This window comes from Odocoileus virginianus, chromosome 14 (assembly GCF_023699985.2).
Source record: "Odocoileus virginianus isolate 20LAN1187 ecotype Illinois chromosome 14, Ovbor_1.2, whole genome shotgun sequence".
Taxonomy (NCBI): Eukaryota; Metazoa; Chordata; class Mammalia; order Artiodactyla; family Cervidae; genus Odocoileus; species Odocoileus virginianus.
This window is the reverse complement of record NC_069687.1, coordinates 24,688,653-24,709,597: the sequence shown is the minus strand read 5'-3', so window position 1 is coordinate 24,709,597 and position 20,945 is coordinate 24,688,653. Positions and strand designations below refer to the sequence as shown.

General features: G+C 35.0%; 1 non-coding gene across 1 annotated transcript; it reads right to left on the bottom strand.

Moving 5' to 3' along the window:
• Positions 1-13,631: 13,631 nt before the first annotated feature.
• On the bottom strand, positions 13,632-13,739 carry LOC139038341 (U6 spliceosomal RNA). The gene has a single exon (XR_011491333.1). It is a non-coding gene; the product is annotated as a U6 spliceosomal RNA (small nuclear RNA).
• Between the last annotated feature and the right edge of the window lie 7,206 nt (positions 13,740-20,945).

The following is a 20,945-nucleotide window of genomic DNA, read 5'->3' as shown; positions in this document are numbered from 1 at the left end:
TAATTTCAAAGTTCCCCTATGCATATTGAAGAAAAATATTATGAATTTTTAAAAGAAACTAACTCAAATGGAAAATAACAGGGAATGGAGAAGAGAGAGGAGGGAAAGGAAAAAAAGAAAAATAGAAAAAAAAATGCATCATTACTATTTACAAAAACAAGTGATCGAGAGAATAGTGCAGTCTCCCCACAAAGAATGAGGGATACCAGTTTCTGGCCTTCTTTCTGCCAGCTTATTTGGTAGCTGTTCAGTCCAATTTACCTTAGGCTAGCTATGTATCCAGGCTTCCCAGGTGGCATTAGTGGTAAAGAACCCATCTGCCAATGCAGGAGACTCAAGAGACACATGTATGATTCCTGGGTCAGGAAGATCCCCTGGAGGAGAGCATGGCAACTCATTCTAGTATTCTTGTCTGGAGAATCCCTTGGACAGAAGAACCTGGTGGGCTACAGTCCATAGGGTCACACAGAGTCGGACATGACTGAAGTGACTTAATATATCATGTAGCTATGTATCTCTTTGCTGACAAAGGTCCATAGAGTCAAAGCTATGATTTTTCCAGTAGTCATGTACGGATGTGAGAGTTGGACCATAAAGAAGGCTGAGCTCCGCAGAATTGATGCATTCAAATTGTGGTGCTGGAGGAGACTCTTAAGAGTCCCTTGCAATGCAGGGGATCAAACCAGTCAATCCTAAAAGAAATCAACCCTGAATATTCATTGGAAGGACCGATGTTGAAGCTGAAGCTCTGATCCTTTGGCCACCTGATGCAAAGAGCTGACTCTTTGGAAAAGTCCCCGATGCTGGGGAAGATTGAAGGCAAAAGGAGAAGGGGTTAGCAGAAGATGAGATGGTTAGATAGCATCACTGACTCAGTGGACATGAATCTGAGCAAACTTTGGGAGATAGTGAAGGGCAGGAAAGCCTGGCACACTGCAGTCCATGGGATCTCAAAGAGTTGGACATGATTTAGCAACTGAACAACAAGGCTTGTATTTCCTCCCTATTTTACATAAAACATGGAAATATGCACATTTTCTAGGATTGTACTGAAACAGTTGTGTCTTGAACACATGGTGAATTGCCTACTCTGTTCATATCAGAGTCAAAATATCCCAGGAAACCTTATCACACAGAGGTATAACACAACATACAACCGAAATAAGGTGAGGTGCATTTGGAACCAGGCAAAGAAGACTTTCCTAATAGATGAAAACTTTTTAGAGCCCAGGCCTGAGGTAGTTAGTGTGTTCCTAAAAAGAAATTTCAGCATGAATATAAACAGAGGAAGAGAATGCTATGGAGTGATCTTAAACGAGTAGGAAGGGATCATATCAAGAAAAATCCTGAAATTATTCTTAGTTTAGGATTCTATTAAATAGAAAAGGGAATTTGTGGAAATACCTTACATGGGATAACAGTAGGATGAGTTCTTGTTTCTGTAAATTGTTTCCTTTGCATGTAAATACTGGATTGGGGAAAAAAAAAAGGGAAGAATTCAGCTCAACAGATTAAAGGTCATTTCAGCGGTTAACAGAAAGATGATGTTGTAAGGAGGTGACAGTAGAAATAGAGAAAGTAAAATAGGAGATATAATGAAGAATTTTCCATGCTTTATGAGAGGTGAGGAGAGGTGCCAAGGTATCTTATATGATAAGTGAAATAATGAATGTAAATCCTATTTACAAAGAGATTCAGGAAGAAGAGAGAACTCGATGGAATAATACCAAAAGAAAAGTTTGGCACATGAAAAATTTGAGTGGAGCTGTCCAGTTATCTGTTGGATATTATCAAGTAAAAAAAAATAAAATTTCTAGACTATAAAGGAAGCATGTGAGTAAAATGGGCTTATAGACAAGCAAAGGTATTGGATAGCCAGGGTTTAAAACCTTGACCATTAAGTTTTCCTAATGAACCAATTTTACCTTAGTTTCTTCACTTGCAAATGAAGGTTTTTAAAAATGGCACCTCTTGGGATTTATCTCAGAGGATCATTGTGGAAATTCAATGAAATATTATATGCAAGTCACTTAGCATATGTCTAGAGTTTTATACATATTCACAAATGTTAGCTATCTTTGCAATCACTATCATCACCATTTAAACATCTGGGAATGTATGACTCTCTTAAGAGATATCTTGAGATTAAATGAGCAACCTCAGCATTGGTATACAGTTAGAAGAGGAGGAACCAGAACATAAAACTGAGTAATATGGGCAGCCATGAAAGTACAACTATGAAAATGTCATGCTATAGACAGGAAAAAATGTCAGAGTCCAAAGAAAATAAGGGTCAAAAAATGTCAACTTTATTTACAAATAATGGCATATTAAATACAATTCAAAATAAAAATAATATATAAAGTTAGCATGTCTTAAGCATGAAGTTTTTGGAAGGTAGCTATGCATGAATAGTTGCCAGTAGTAGATGTTTGGTATCAGCAGAATTTTTACCCATAGCAGATGGCACAGTTTTGGGAATTGAAAAGAACTAAAGAAGGATAAAAAGAGAAGAAACTGACAAATTTATCAATTAACTGGTTGGGGCATTAATCTTGTTATGTTTTTGGAGGAGAACAAGGTTGGGTTACAAGAGGATTAATGCACTTGTAATCTACAAGAGAGGAATATTGTCAAATAAATCTTTAGATACTCAAGTTTTGACAATGGCTTCCTTCAGTGGAGTAGTGATGAGTAATATGATCTCTTTGAACTGGTAGGACCAAAAAAATTTCTTTTGAAAGTTGGAACAACTTTTTGAGTCAATGATCCATATTGTGCCACACATAGAAATGTTGTAAAATATCAATCATGTAATGCATACAGTCACTGGTAAAGAATCCGCCTGCCAATGGAAGAGATGCAGGTTTGATCCCTGGGTTGGGGAGATCCCCTGGAGGAGGAAATAGCTACCCACTCTAGTATTCTTGCCTAGAAAATACAATGGACAGAGGAGCCTGGTGGACTACAGTCTTCGGTGTGGCAAAGAGTGGGACAACCATGCACACAGGATAGGAAGTATTGATATCAATCCTTGAAAAGAGACATTTTACAATGACTTAATCTTGGACTATTTCTCCCTCCATATATAGATAAAAATTCTCACAAAAACACAGCCATCTGCAGTGTCTTCTCATGAATATTACAGTATTTCAGAGACCATCTCTCCTTCAAATAGAGCCCTCCTTATCAGCATTTGTTCATGTTTAAGTCTCAACAAATTAACCAAAATCCTGCTTATTAGCAAATCTCACATGAATTACTATATTATTTCTCTCCTTTTCCTCATCAACAAACATCTTGAAAAAGCTTTCTACTTTTAATTTCTTTTTCTCTTTTGTGAATTTTTTTCCATTTGCATCTTAAATGTGAGCATACCTATAGTATTTTTTCCCCCTAGTTTATAGTTTCTCTTCATTCTGCATATTCTTATGCAACAATTTGACCTGCAGACATGTTCTCAATCTGGATGATGTGCAGATGCATTCAGCTCAGACTCAAATCCAACTGCTAACATTTTTAGTTCCAAATTAGAAGGTAGGAGGCTGACAGTGAAAATAAGTGGAATGTCAGACAGGTAAACATCTGAAACCATGGCTGCCCTGAAGGCATGTGATGGTAAATTTACACCAGATTCCAAGATTGGAATAATCTTAGTTGCAACATGAGACAATATTTTGTGCTGACACAAGATGGTCAGCTGGAATCAATATATTGGATGAATCTGAGACTTTGAAAGGATTATACCTTTATGAAAAAAATAGCAAGAAATAAAAAGTGCATTTGTTAACATGACAAAAATCTTCTAAAATGGTAAATGAAGAATGTAAGGCAAGTTTCATGAAGTCATATACCATAATTCTGCTATTTTGTGGGATTTGGGTTTTAAATTTACATTATTCCTAGAGTTAAGTAAATACAAAGTCAATAATTAAAGATATGACTAATTAGTATCTCTCCAGAGTCTTAATAAAAACAAAGGAAAATATTTTCAACCTAGCCATTCTGATTGACATAATGTGTTAGTTTGTCTTTTCCCCAGCATCTACATTTACTCAGTTGCTTTAGATAATTCCTTTATTTCAAAAAATAGTCACAGGAGGCTTGAGAATACTTTTGTTGTTGTTTTTATTTTTAAAACATTATAGGAAATACTTAAGTATTTTTATACATGCAGAAGAAAGAGCAACAGATAAGAAAACTAAAACTGAACAAGTGAGAAAAACCTAAACATAGGGTAAAATTTCAACACTGAAACAGATGGGAGAAGATAGAATCCAATGTAGAGATAGATATAACCTTGCAAAAGAAAAAACAGTCAAGCCTTTGGAACTGAGGGAAATCAAGCATAAACTCAAAGGAAGTTAATTTTATTTTAATAAAATGTACAATGAAATTGACAAAAAAAGAATGCCTACCTTGTGTCTTCTGATTTTGATCATCTTAATGAAGTATAAGGTAAAGTCAGTAGCTGGAAAAAGAGGAAAGCAGTGACATAGAGGTGACTGTATGTTGATGACAGTTTGCAATAGCTAATTCATGGGAAGCTTTAAGGTATGAGGACTTTGAATGGCAGAGTAGTTTAAATGATTGATAAGAGCTTCATAAAGAGCTGTGACCAAAAAAAAATATTTAATTAGAAGGAATGGGTTTGAAACCTACTTCTACCACTTATTTATTTTGTGACTTTGAGTTTCTGATCATTAATCTGTAAAATTAGAGTAAAAATAATTTATATTCCTATAAGATTGCTAAGTTAGAGGCATAATAATAACTAAAGTGATATACATGTTATTTAATTAGTTACTTATATTTTTTATTTGATTATTAAGTGAATCTATAGTGACTGGATAAGAAAGTAGAGATGTTAACAGAGTAGGAAAATGGCAATGGGTCAAGACTCAGGATATATACACTTTTACTTTTTTAGGTCAAAATTCATCAAGTAAGTAAGGATGAAGTAAGGAGTAAAGGAGATAAAAGAATAAATGATTTTAGTAAAGCAGTCATTATATAAGATATGGCAGAACTATGCATGATGTCAACGTGCAAAATATAAAAAAAATTACTAGAAAATGGAAAATTACTTTGAAAGATTCTTAGTAGACTTAGGCTGTCTTCACCTGCACACTACCCACAATTTAATCAATCTCTCTGTGTGTTTTGCTCTTAACACTCAAGTGATAATGCTTTGTTAAGATCTGACATCTAGTTTTATTTGATCTAACAACAACATTCAATATAGTTGAACTCTTTTTCCTTTTTAAAGTACATAATTTTAAAATACTCTTGACTGGCCTCCAAATTGGTACATTTTTTTCCCCACAGTCCTCCTACATTCTTGTCTGTCACTATCTTTTATGAAAAAAAAAAAACTGTCTTTTTTTCAATGATACTAAATACTGAATTTGGGTGTCTTCAGTATATAGATATAGTTTACTTAGCTCTCTAAAAAAGTATAAACTGGGAATATGAGAGCCTCAGTCTATATCCAGAGCAAATTTAATATTCAGAATTACTTAGAATGGAAGAGCATGTCTTTCTCTACCATGATGCTGGCTGTTTGAACCAGCAAGAATAGCCATCCATCTGCATGGCCTCCTCTTTCTCATGGTAGGGACATTATCATGATTTATTCTTACTAAGAATAAGGAGCCCTTACTAAGGAATCCTGTATAAGCCATATGTATTTTTTTCCCAGAACTATTCTGTCCTAAACTTCTAACATTATTCTTTTCTGGCCATTGACCTCATAGCAGAGTTCTCCACCACAGCACAGAATTTAGAGTATTTCCACACCTTAGACATACATATTGGATAACTAAGTGTAGTGCTTGATATTTGTTTATTAGGGAAATTCCCCATCACCAAACCCCTTCAGAGTCAGCCCAGAGAAAACAGGGGAGGCACTGTAATAAGCTAGCAAACCATTTTCCACAGTGGCAATCAGTTCAGTTCAGTTCAGTTCAGTTCAGTCACTCAGTTGTGTCCGACTCTTTGCTACCCCATGAATCGCAGCACGCTAGGCTTTCCTGTCCATCATGAACTCCCAGAATTTACTCAAACTCATGTCCATTGAGTCAGTGATGCCATCCAGACATCTCATCCTTTGTTGTTCCCTTCTCCTCCTGCCCCCGATCCCTCCCAGCATCAGGTTCTTTTCCAATGAGTCAACTCTTCTTATCAGGTGGCCAAAGTATTGGATTTTCAGCTTCAGCACCAGTCCTTCCAATGAATACCCAGGACTCATCTCCTTTAGGATGGACTGGTTGGATCTCCTTGTAGTCCAAGGGACTCTCAAGAGTCTTCTCCAACACCACAGTTCAAAAGCATCAATTCTTCAGTGCTCAGCTTTCTTCACAGTCCAACTCTCACATCAATACATTATCACTGGAAAAACCATAGCCTTGACTAGATGGACCTTTGTTGGCAAAGTAAGATCTCTGCTTTTTAACATGCTATCTAGTTTGGTCATAACATTCTGTCCAAGGAGTAAATGTCTTTTAATTTCATGGCTGCAATCACCATCTGCAGTGATATTGGAGCCCCAAAAAACAAAGTCTGACACTGTTTCTACTGTTTTCCCATCTATTTCCCATGAAGTGATGGGACCAGATGCCACGATCTTAGTTTTCTGAATGTTGAGCTTTAAGCCAACTTTTTTACTCTCCTCTTTCACTTTCCTCAAGGGGCTTTTTAGTTCTTCTTCACTTTCTGCCATAAGGGTGGTGTCATCTGCATATCTGAGGCTATTTATATTTCTCCCAGCAATCTTGATTTCAGCTTGTGATTCTTCCAACCCAGCGTTTCTCATGATGTGCTTTGCATATTAAATAAGCAGGGTGACAATATACAGCCTTGACATACTCCTTTTCCTACTTGGAACCAGTCTGTCGTTCCATGTCCAGTTCTAACTGTTGCTTCCTGACCTTCATACAGATTTCTCAAGAGGAAGGTCAGGTGGTCTGGTATTCCCATCTCTTTCAGAATTTTCCACAGTTTATTGTGATCCACACAGTCAAAGGCTTTGGCATAGTCAATAAAGCAGAGGTAGATATTTTTCTGGAACTCTCTTGCTTTTTCAATGATCCAGTGGGATGTTGGACTTAAATTGAAGAAAGTAGGGAAAACCACTAGATCATTCAGGTATGACCTCAATAAAATCCCTTATGAGTATACATTGGAAGTAAGAAATAGATTTAAGGGACTAGATCTGATAGAGTTCCTGATGAACTATGGACAGAGGTCCGTGACCTTGTACAGGAGACAGGGATTAAGACCATCCCCATGGAAAAGAAATAGTGGCAATAGACCATACTGAAATTTCAACCAGGCCTCCTTCTTTCCACCTCTATCTACAATCTCTGATTTTAGGGAATTCTTTATGACTCCATGAAGAATCATTATTTTCCTTAGATACATTTATTACCATCAAATCTGCTAGATTGTATGCCCAAATAGTAGTCTGCAGTATGATGTAGCACTCTCTTTATCCTTCATTCAAATCAAGTAACCTTCTAAAATACTGTGTGAAAACACTGGAACAGTATCCACAAGCCCTCTAAAATTTAAGCAGTTCACTAAAAGACACACCTCATTTTTATTAACTGGATGTTTGATATATAACAAGTATTCTAAATTAGGAGAATTTCCTCTAATGTCACAGAGTACTAGACTCACATAAACATTACAAATAACTTCAGCTCAATGAGTCTTTGTAAGTGTATCTCTCACCTTCTAGTTTGCCTGTGTCTTAGTAGGTAAGACTACATGCTACTTACTCTTTCCCTGGTCTCATGAATATGATATCATTAATATAGTGAATCAGCATGTTGTTTTCTAGGATATCAGAATGGTCAAGATCTTAGTGAACTACTTTGTAACAGGGAGTAAGAGAGTTAAAAGAGTCACATGGCAACTTTAAAGTTTGCAAACTGAGTGGTAGAAGCACGAAATTATCAATGATCAGTTTCACTTTTCAAGATAATGAATTTCTTACCACTCCATTGGACAGATAAGGGAGAATCAAAATGTTGTAGAAAGGTGAGTGAAGTCTAGAATGAATAGGGAAGTATAATATAAACATCAATTTTGCTTCTAGGGTCCTTTGTAGCTTCTAGGATCATCTGTGGCATCAAGTGATATGTTGTAGGATATTAAAATTGACCACTATTCTATTCTGAATAAGAATTTCTTTCTTAAGAACTAAGGGCCTTTTTATCCCCTGACATTTTTATGCAGTAAGAGTACATGCTATTTAATTGGCTTGAAGGGTAAACTTTTATAAACTGAGTCAATACATCACTCACAGTTGCTTGGACTTCATTAACTTCCCTGATATCCAGAGTGAAGGCAATGATTGTAAAACCCTGGCTCCAGTGACTGTGTCTCATCTCTGAACACTGTAAGCTTTCCCAGGGTGCCATGGGATGAGGGATGGATATTAGGCAAGACCACCAGTGTACCCTCCAAGCCATGATCTGTAGCCAATCCAGCATCCAGTCCACCTGAGCTGGATTCAGGTCCAAGTGCAAATCCCTGCCCTAGTGGCCCAGTTTAGCCAAATTAATGTCTCTCAAAGATTTGATTACAAGAGTCAGGAGATGGGAAGCAATTAGCACAGCTTTTCTACCTTCCTTCAAGGAACTGACCTGATATCAATGGTTCTGTGTAATCTCATGGAGATGTCCTGCAATTGGACAGCTACACTTTTTTTTTTTTCTTTTTGAGGGTGGGGGACTATGTTCAATTTGAGCAAACACCACATTTTATGTCTTATTACTCTTTTTCCCACACTTTTGCTTTCTTTTGATTGCTACTCCTCCAATAAAAATTAATATGTGAGATATGCCTCATATTCTGCTTTCTGGGAAACCAAAGCTAAAACATAGCATTAATGGGACAGGTAGATAAGATAAAGTCGAGGGCAGAGTAGAAACTGTTTAAACATTTTATATCCTAATGGTAATCTGAGGCATAGAATTTGTGCCTTTATTCCCACTTACATTCCAACTCTTACAATATCTTTGAGACTATAGGCCATATCCAAAACAGTAGAATTATGAGTCTTTACTACAGGAGAGACTTTTACAATTATGTTTTCCAAAAACAGTTTTTCTAGCATGAACAGATGCAGCAAATTAATTTTTCTCCTTGTAGAGCTATAAAAATATTGCAAATAACCTGTCAGTTATGACCTTTAGAAAGATATTGGTCTTTTAATCTCATAATGGTACAAGTAATAAACTATAGTTGTACATAAATTGTATTTCAACCCCACCCATCCATGAGAATGGATAAAACAAAGAGCAGCAAAATACAGTTGTTCAGTACAATCACATACCAAGAATAAAAGAGTGTTTAGTGTACAATTTGTTATTTTTCACATACAGAAAAGAAACATGTGATTGATAATCTTGCTGTTCTAGTTTGTATAAAAACTAGCTTTTTTAACACCATGTTCAGCATCATGTAGACTTATGTTTAAGAGAACTATCCTAATGTTAGAATGAATACAAAGAGGATAGTGTTTTAATGAGAAATATATGAAACAGTGAAAAGTTCATGCCTACTTAAAGGCAACCTTACATGATATTGAAGTTCATGTAACCAACATCAATGAAAAAGGGCAATAAAGGATGTTCTTTTATGCTGAATTTAAGGAGAGATGTGTATTGGAGGCACTTTCTTGTTAATGCTTTAGCAGAAGATCACTCAAAATGATCTCTCCTTCAAGAGAATATCTGTATTGTGCATAGTCAGCAGTTTGACACCTATGTATCTATGATAAGGCTCCAGACCGGTTTCTCTCAATTTCTTTGACAAGGTTAGAGGTTTCAAAGACACCGGTTTGAGCTACTAAACTGCCTTTATGTGGTACCGGGTCCAACGGGAGATCAAGTCTCCAGTTACTTCTGGAAAGCAAAGAAATTGTGGGGCATTGTGGAGGATACTTATACCCCGCTGCTCCCAGCATCTTAGAGTTAAACTTCAGAATCAAAACCACGTTCTAACCCACAGTTCTGCTTCTAGCATGCTGTGTGTGCTTAGTCATGTCCGACTCTTGTGACCCCATAGACTGTAGCCTGCCAGTCTCCTCTGTCATGGGATTCTTCAGGCAAGAATACTGGAGTCGCTTGCCATTTACTTCTCCAGAGGATTTTTCTGACCCAGGAGTTGAACCCGGGTCTCCTGCATTGCAGGCAGACTCTTTACTGACTGAGCTAGAAGGGAAGCTTCTAGCATAGCTGATTCAATTCATATATCTTTTAACCAGTAAGTCAGGAAGTTTAAAAAAAAAATGGCTTTATAAACTTTGGGGTAAAAGATCTGGAATCAGTGAAGTCTGTGGTCTTTTCTGGATGAAAATCTAGGGAGAGGCAGCTCAATTTGAGCCTTGTGTACTGTGCTAAGTTGCTTCTATTGTCTGATGAGATTCCATGGATTTAGCCTGTCAGACCCCTCTGTCCTTAGGATTCTCCAGGGAAAAACACTGGTGTGGCTTGCCATTTCCTCCTCCAGGGGATCTTCCTGACCCAGAGATCTAACCAGAGTCTCTCATGTCTCCTGCCCTGGAAGATGAGTTCTTTACCACTAGTACCACCTGGGAAGTCGTAGGCAATGTTGAAGCATAATAAGGAAATAGGTGAGCCTGACAATGTTCAAGGATTACCAACTAGTCTGGATAATATTAATAGAATAGCTTACTTAATGTAGGTAAACAAGTAATATAAAAAGAATAATCTAATATAAATAGAATATAACAAAATAATTGAATATAAATAGAATAATCTAATGTGAAAATGATTAACTTCTTTACAGGATGCATGCATGCACACTCAGTTGTTTATTCGTGTCTGACTCTTTGTGATCCCAAGGACTGTAGCCCGCCAGGCTCCTCTGTCCGTGGGATTTCCCAGGTAAGCATCCTGGGGAGGGTTGCCATTTCCTCCTCCAGGTTTATAAGGATGACAAACTGTAGTTTAGTCACTCTGACCGAAACAGAACACTCCATCAGAGCTGGGTAATGATCTTTGCATGTTTCTTCTATTGGTTATTCACATATCCCAGTTTCAAGCTGCATTTAGGCAGAAACTGATTCTTACACCAGCTGCAATCAGAAATGACAAGTCAATGGGCACAGTCATTTTTAATTCCCAAATGGGTTTAACAAGAATGAATGCCACATTTGATAATTTAAATTTAAACCAACCTTATGTTTTTTGGGAAAAAAAAATGTATCAAATAAACTGTAAAGAAAAATTAAGAGACTATAGGAAGTGCAGTTAAGTTTAAAACATTTTATTAATGAGTTAAGTCAAATTGCAATGACAAATGAAAGAAAAAATAACAAAAGCAAAGTTTCAAACCTACCCATAGAATAAAATTTGGAATGCTGTGTATGTTACCTCTAATGAGTATGAGTGTTTTCTAACTCAATTTCCACGTATGAATAATGGATAAATTAAAAGTTATAAGAAGTACCAAACAGGCAAAAATGCTTGGATACATTAAATCTAAGTATCAATAAAGGAATTGTTATAGTAATTTCATTAATTGAAAGTCAATTTATCCATACTCCCACCAAATGAATTTTCAACAGTATCTAAAAGCTATGCGCTTGAGTTAGGATTTTTAAACTGTTGTGCTTGGACAAGTTTAACTGAGATTATGTAAGCCAGGAGGCCCATTGCTTCTGTGAAATATTTCTTGCCTATTTCTCCCACATTATAGTGAGAACTACAATTTCAATGTTCCTCTTATTTATTTCTTCTCATCTGTATATGCTTTTTTTCCCTAAGAAAGTGATAACTTCTTCTGCTGGTCTAATTTTCATATTTTGCTTAATTTTATATGAATGTATCTTTCCTTATTAGATTCTTCTAAAAATTATATTTTATATTATCTTTTCAAAGGTGTGGGGGTACTCTCATTTCCATAGTTTCATTTTTTAAATTTTTAAAAAATTTTGGTTGTGCCATGCAGCATGTGGGATCTTAGTTCCCTGACAAGGGATGAAACATTTGCCCCTTGCATTAGAACCTCTGTATCTTAACCACTGGAACCCCACAGAAGTATGAACAAACCCTTGCATCATCATCTGACCTATATTCAAGAAACACTTCATTGTCATTTGATGAATCATAATATTTCATACCAATGACTATGACCAACAAAACTCACTTGTTTTGTTGTGTATGTTTTATTTGTTATATATATTCTGTGTAGTATGATGATGATTATAAGAAGTCATGAGAATACTTTTTTATTAAATGTATTTTTCCAAATAGCATCATCAATAAATCAAAATGTACATTTAATAGAATCTAAATTAATATGGAAGGAAATATTTATTATTTTGTAGCAATTGACAAATGATTCTAAATATTTTGTGAAAATGCAAAGAACCTGGAAAAGCCTAAATGATTTTCAAAGAGAAAACCAATGTCAGAACACATGCATGCACCTGATTTTGAGATTGACTATAAATCTACTTCATCACATTGGTATGCTACTGGTGTAAATATAGAAATATAGATTAATGTAACAGAAGATCAGGATATATATACACTCATAAATGATTATTTAATTTTCAACAAAAATACCAGTGGAGAAAGGGATGTTTTTAGAACAAATTCTTTTGGAACGAGTAGATATCCATATGAAACAAATAAATAAATAACTTCAATCTTTACCTTAATCAAACAGAAAATTGGTTCAGAATGCATCATAGACCTACACAGTAAAAACTAGGAATGAAAAATAGCTTTCTAAACTATAAAAGCAGCAGCTAATGTTGTATATAATGGTGAAATTATAAAATTGACTTTATGATTGGACACAAGGTTTTTTCCACTCTCACTAATTCTATTAAATAATGATCTAGAAGTACTAGTTTCAGACTTAGGTAAGCAAAATAAATAAAGACTATGCAAACTGGATAGAAAAAAAAGTAAAACTATCTTCATTCACAGTAGACATGTTTGTATACATTGAATATCTTAAGTAATCTATTAAAAAAGCTATTAGAACTTGCAAATTTGTTTAGCAAGGAAACAGTACAATATCAGTATATGAAAGTCAATTCTCTTTCTGTGTTCTATCAAAGAAAAACTGGAAACTGAACATTTAAAAAATGTCATTTAGTGTAGCATCAACAAACATGAATATTTTGTGATATATTCAATCCAATATATGTTAAGTGCTGAGAATTAGAAATTATAAAGCATTACTGAGATAAATTAGAAAAAAAGACTAAAATAGAGACTTAATTGTTGCTTTGTAGACTTAATGCAGTTTTTTTGTGTGAAGAAATAAGCAAATATTTTAAAATTTATATATAAATGCAAATGATGTAATATAGCTAAACAATTTTTAAGACTAATTATAAAGCTACTATAATTAAAAAAGTATAATATTGGCATAAGGATAAACAAACAGAATAATGAAAGTGAAAGTCGTGTCACCATGGACTGTAGCTCACCAGGCTCCTCTGTCCATGGGATTCTCCAGGCAAAAATACTGGAATGGGTTGCCATTCCCTTCTCCAGGGGATCTTTCTGACCCAGGGATTGAACCCAGGTCTGCATTGCAGGCAGATTCTTTACCATCTGAACCACCAAGGAAGCCCTAAAACTATAGAATGCTTCACAAATTGCATCTCATTCTTGCACAGGGGCCATGCTAATCTTTTCTGTATCACTCCAATTTTACCACATATACTTCAGAATAGAGAGTCTAGATATAAACTCACACATCTATGGTCAAAAATGTTAACATTGTTCAGGAAGCAAAAGATGATGCTCTAGCATATATGATGATGGAACATGCAAAGCAGACACAAAATAAGAACTACTTTGAAGTTAGTAAGATATAAACATACATGTCATATGTGAGCTTTTCAGTTCTTTATGTAAGTGTCATTGCAGCAGGAGGGAGGGATTTGAAGGAGGAAAAGCTCATAAAAGACATGGAGTAACAGAAGAGTTAGGTAGAATAAGCTTCATTTCAAAAAAGAGCAACTTACTCTGTGTCAGACCAAAGATGTTAAAGGCATGTTTTGATTATTTCACAAAATGCCTGCCATTGATACACTGTAAAAGTTGAAAACTTTAAGAAGAAATCAGATAAGCAATGTTGCAAATACTATGCCATATTCACAATTTACAGAACACAAGCTATGTGTGTGTACATGTGTGTGTGATTGAGATAGAAACTCTGATATTCCCTTCTAGCAAATGAGGAGATATACGATCTTTGGCATCTCTTAGGAATATATACCAGCTTCCCTGGTAGCTCAGCTGGTAAAGAATCCGCCTGCAATACAGAAGACCTCAGCTGGACTCTTGGGTTGGGAAGATCTGCTGGAGAAGGAATAGGCCACCCACTCCAGTATTCTTTGGCTTCCTTTGTGGCTCAGCTGGTAAAGAATCCGTCTGCAATGTGGGAGACCTGGGTTAGATCCCTGGGTTGGGAAGATCCCCTGGAGAAGGAAATGGCTACCCACTCCAGCATTCTGGCCTGGAGAATTCTGGGGTCACAAAGAATGGGACACCACTGAGCAACTTTCACTTTCACTTTCAGGGATGTATACATACTTTGGCACTGGCAGCTAGAGGCTGATGTGAAAAAAAAAAAAAAAACAGGTCTGAAAGACAGAGATTTCTCTTGAGAGCTAACATTTTCAGAACAAATTGGGCAGCTGACAAACATTCACTTTCCAGACCTCAGGATGTAGTTAATATCAGTGATCTCAGGATGGTCTAAGAAAACAATTGCTAAAACTGACAGAATCCAACTGTCAGATCCAAACATTTGTTATGCCTCTCTTCCAAAGAACTATTGGGTGATTTTTCTTTTAAATCGATGTTTGCAAATTTTGTCAACTTTTCTGAATTTGACTACTGAATAGACTCAAGCACTTTTTCAATAAATAATATATTTTTCCTAAAGGAGATTTAAATGTAAATGAACAAAAATAGTCCAATCCAAGATTTTTTTAAAAAAGAAAGCATTATTTGAATCAAATCCATATATTGCCCGGCAAGTATAATATACATATATTTCAGATTGCTTATTTTTATTCATAGACTTTATTTCGCTGAATTCTGGCAACAATGAGTCTGCTGTTTATCAATAAATAATTTTCATTAAACTAGAGCAAGAATGATGAATTTCTAAATACAGCCTTACTTACATGCATGTTCCCTACTCTTCAAATAAAAAGAGTTTGTCATTTTTGCACTCACATTACATGTTTGGGTTTAAGACTACAAGAGAGAGGGTATTGAGAATAAGCATTTAAGAATATTTATAAGAATCCTAGTAAATTTGGTATTCTTGGAAAAATAAAATTTTACACCAAATGGCATAACCTGAATTCTTATTGGAACAACAATGAAAATTTGAAGTGCTATTATATTTGTTCAAGGACATTACACTTAAAAATTGGAGAAGCTGTATTTAAGTGTAATTGATAAGAGCAGAGATCTAAGGTCAGAATATTTGGGTGAACTTAATACATCTGCCTTTTTTAGACTGTATTTACTCCAGCAAGTTATTCAGCATCTCTGGGTCTTTGTTCCTCATACATAAAGTGGAGATATGTATATATAGATCTTCATATCTGCTGTCAAGAATAAATTAATTCTTGAGAAACACTTAGAATGCAACCTTACAGACATTAAAGTACTGTATGTTAGAGATTACATTTAGTCTAGTCTCCCATCTAGTGATAAAATTTTTCATTTCACATTTAATTTCCTAGGAGCATCTTATAACAACTAGCATCTATAATAAAAACAAAGAAACCCTCAACAATTGTTTTCACTTTCCCAACATGTTTTCCATGTGTATGCATTTCCCCTTTGATTAATGCATATTCTGCAGCTGTATTTCACTGAAATTTTTTCTCCCTGATGGTATTGTCACCTCAAATTTCATTTCAGATGCTCCCTCCTTCATTCTAAAGCCTAACTAGGTCCCCTGATATAATAATCATCTCTCCATCTTAGTCCCATAATAATTATCACCTCTGTTGTAGTAAAGATTGCATTCAGCTTGACTTTTTTCACCCTCATTCAGATCTTAAATAACTCATTTTTGAGCTTTGAGTTGACTCATTCTCTATCACATGTATAACTTGAGGTCTTTGTTGTTGTTGTTGCTTCATTATAAAACTAATAGTTTTAGAATATTCAGCATATCTTAATAATACCTCTTATGTTTATATATAATACCTGACATAATGTATAGTTGGGGCTTCACCTGGTGGCCCAGTGGTAAAGAATCTGCCTGCAGCATAGGAGATGCAGGAGCCACCGGTTCAATTCCTGGGTTGGGAAGATTCCCTGGAGGAGGACATGACTCCAGTATTCTTGCCTGGAGAATTCCATGGACAGAGGAACCTGGCAAGCTATAGTCCAAAGGATCACAAAGAATTGGACACAACTGAAGCAACAGAACACACAATGCATTGAAACACAACACACAATGCATAGTTAGGATTCAAATTTATTTCTTTTCCAATACTTTTATTTGTGGGCATCTAAATAAACATTTTTTAAGTTTAGGAAAAGGTAATATTTTTCCTCAGTCTTTTCAAGTGGTTTTATAATATTTTAAAGTGTATTTTTCTCACATAGTGTTCAACCATAATATTACAAACATTGCATATTATATTAATATGACTAAATTGCTGTAACTTAGTTTATTAACAAGAATATATCGTAGGAAATATACTGTCTAATAAGTTTTCTATTTGAATAATTAAAAAATCTGCTCAACATGGATAGTAGTGAATAACAAAACTGTCATTCAAATTAGAGTTCTCTCTAATTATATGGTTATGATATATTCTAATTCTTTAGGCATTTAAACATAAGATAAATCTAAAAATGCTTATAATTTCAATAAAAAACAGCAGTAAAAACAACAGCAAGGACAAGCATTCCTAAAGCACCTACAATTTATCACACAATTTAAGAACTTTTTGAATGCATTTATTTGAAAAATAAAACTTTGCCACTATTTCTGGTACTAATGCATTTGCTTATCTCTCCTTGTCCTCTTGTTATTTTCAATAATTTTGTTGACAAATAAGCTATTTTGAAGTTGAAAATAATACTTTATGCCTTTTTTCTTTATTTTCAAGAAGTTACTCTCTGCTTTTTCCAAATAAATGTATCATAGTGGGATTTCATATATTCTGATATTCTATGGAGGAGACTTTCATACAAAAATATTTTCTAATAATTTTACCTTAAAAATTCTTATAGGTTTTATTTTTTAAAATTTTAAATAAAGGTATTTATTTCTAGTTACCAGTGGCTCAGATGATAAAGAATCTGCCTGCTATTCAGGGGACCTGAGTTCAATCCCTAGGTCAGGAAGTTTGCCCAGAGAAGGAAATAACAACCCACTCCAGTATTCTTGCCTGGGAAATCCCATGGACAGAGGAGCTTGGTGGGGTAGACAGTCCATGGGGTAGACAGAAGAGCCTAGCAATCTACAGAAGAAATAAGTATACATGAAATGAACGAGAAAAAGAAATTCTTAAAATCAGTAACTATCAACAAATCTTATTTATTTACTATACCTTTTCCAACATTTCTAATACATATAATCATATGTCTCATTTTATGACAAAAGGTTGGCAATGTTATAAACATGTTAAAAGCAGCAGAGAGTTCAATGTAAGTCTTTTTATTTATAGAAAAAAAATCAGTGAAATGTTTTCTATCTCATAAACTATCCTTTTAAAGAGGTTCTCTAGTTCCATCTTACCCCTACTCCCATCTGTGTGTGTGGGTTTATTTGAAAAGTTCTAAATTTTTATTTGGAGAAAATTTCATAGTGTGATATGTTTCTCTAATATGCCCAGTTTGGGGCCTAATTTTTCAGGCTTTTGTATACTTCAGTCTGAATGCAAGAATTAAGATCACTGGAGTTATACTTTAAGACTTTCTGGGCTTGTTTTTGAATAACCGTGAGACTGGGCCCATTTTCACATTAGCAATGACTTGGAAATTATTTCATTGGCTAACAGCAGATTAAAAAACCATAATCAATAAAATTAATATTTTAGATATGATCATGATAAATTCATTAATAAGAGATTAGATCTGAGGGAAAAGATTTTAATGCACATTCTGTTAATAAACAAAATACAACACACATTCGCTTTTAAGTGAATAACCAATAGCTTAAAGTACTGCCTATATTGCAGCTTGGGAAAAAGAATATCCTTTTAAATAAATAGTTGCCAAGAGTCAGACATGACTGAGCAACTGAACTGAACTGAAATGTTAGCCCTGGTTTATTTCCTGAAGCAATCTAACTTTTTATTCATCAAGTTAAGTTTTTAAGCCTATGAATTTCGGCATAGTTTTTAATGCTTCTAATAATAGTGTACCATGAACTGAGTAGTTCAACACTAATCATTTTCACATAGTGGTTTTCATTGTTTAAAGCAATGAAAACCACTTAACCACAAGGATATACTTTATTGAGAAATAGGATTCCATCTAGAAATGCATTACCATAGTCCCAGAATATACATTATCTAATATTCACTGGGCCCCAGAGAGACAGAGCTGAGTTAGTAATAAAACAATCTGTTTTATTAATTTTAATTTACTTAAGGGTCATTTAGTCCAAACTAAGTATCAATTATCATTAATTCATTCAACAAAATTTATTGAGCGCTGATTTAGGAGCAGGCCTTTCTCTAGGCTGTGGAATTTCTATAAATTTCCAAAAAACATCAGTCCTACACTTATGAAGCTCAGTCCTATAAATCTTAATGATACCGAGGTGTCTTTTGTAAAGAACTTTTGTTGTTGCTGTTCCTAAAACAGACTCAATTCAAAGAACTAAAGATAAATTATATTCTTACATAAAATTTCAGGTTGATTTCAGAAAAAATAAAAAATAGAGAAAGAATATCTTTTAAATCTCAAAAAACAACAACAAAAATCCATTTCTTGTTAAAGCCTTTACCTCTTATAAAATAAGGATGGTTAAGCTTTTTCTCTCACTTTCATAGGAATGAAGTTTTATTCTTCTTTGAGAGAATTTCCTGGCATTTTCCTTACTGAAAAGAAACCATTCTTATATTTTTTTAACCTGATTTTCACAGCATCAGGACCCAGTGTAATCAAAGTCATTCACCAGATGGCTGTTCGTTGTAACAAGGTCTTCTACTACCGTCTGTCAAGAATGGATCTTTCTTTTTTTTTTTTTTTTTTTTTTTTTTTGATGTAGAAAAGCCAGGAAGAAATAGAATGAAATGTCTGCCCTTTAACATTTCAGAACTGGGAAACTGATTCACTCTGCCCTATTCCACTTAAATATAATAGATATATTTTTGTACTTGTTCAAGCCACAGAACTTCTGATGGATGTTCTTTTAAAATACTCCTATAAATAGAGAATGTTTTCTTCCTCTCTTGTTTATTTTACTTGGAATGGCAGCTGCTGAAACTTGATGATATTGAGACCATTTCTCTGAGGATCAGGTGCTCATTCAGTAAGATTAATGAACAGTATGGAAGCTTAGTTTGATATTTCAAAAAGTATTTATTCATTTATGTATGTATGCATTTTTGATCACTATTTATGGAATTTTACTCCATAAACATGAATTCTACTTCCTCAGGCCTAATTCAGGGTAGACTTTAAAATATGACCAGTACTCTATTTTTTTCTAATTCTCCCAATATTCAGCTCTAGTAACACAGGACTTTTGTTCATCTTGATAACTAATTCTAAGAAATAAAAGATTTTTTTAAATTTACTGTTATTAGTCTCTCAATAATTGCCCTCTTATTTTGTCAGTTTGTTATAATTTCATCAGAATGATATTTTGACATCCTTGAGGCTCCAGTAGAAACAGTAGATTTTTAGCAACATTTATTTGTGCAGAGATTTCAAAGTTTATTCATTTGCATTATCTGTCTTATCATAGGACCTGAGTGAAGAATGATGTAAAGTTTTCTTATAAATACACATTCTCAGTTGAAGGAAACATTTTTCTAATCCTCTCCTATGTTCATTAAGATATTTTGAAAGTAAATATTAAATATGTTCAATGCTAGTTAAAATTAAAGTATTATTTCACTGTGAATCTACCAATACTGCTGCATCATAGTAGGCTGAAAAATGTCTGCCCCCCAAAACACACATTCTTATCCCTGGAGACTGTGAATGTGACCTTATATTGCAAAAAGACAAGAGTATTTGCAGAAGTGAATAAATTGAGGTCTTGTGACAAAAAATTATGATGGATTACTGTGAGTATGTGTACAAAATTTCTTCAGTCATGTCTGACTCTTTGCAATCCCATGGATTATAGACCACCAGGCTCCTCTGTCCATGGGATTCTCCAGACAAGAATCCTGGAGTGGGTTGCCATGCCCGCCTCTAGTGGATTTTCCTGACCTACGACTCAAACCTGTGCCTCTTATGTCTCTTCATTGGCAGGTGGTTCTTTACCACTAGTGCCACCAGCATGCCCTAAATGCCATCACACGTATCCTTGCAAGAAGGACTCAGATTTTCCACAGATGGGGAAAAGGCAACATGAAGATGAAGCCAAGAGATACTTAAAGATGCTGGCCTTGAAGATTGGAGCAATGGACCACATTTGCCAGGATGCCTACAGTACAGGAAACTAGAAGAGTCAAGGGAAATGTTCTCCTTTAGAGTCTCTGGAGAAACCAAGGTCCTGCTGCCACCATGATTCCCATTAAGTAGTACTGACTTTCATCTGGCCTCCAGCACTGTGAGAGAATAAATGGAATATAGCTTGCTTGTTTTTTGCAGGGGCTTCCCTTGTGGCTTAGCTTGTAAAGAATCTGCCTGCAATGCAGGAGACCTAGGTTTGATCCCTGGATTGAGAAGATCCCCTGGAGAGGGAAAGGCTACCCACTCCAGTATTCTGGCCTG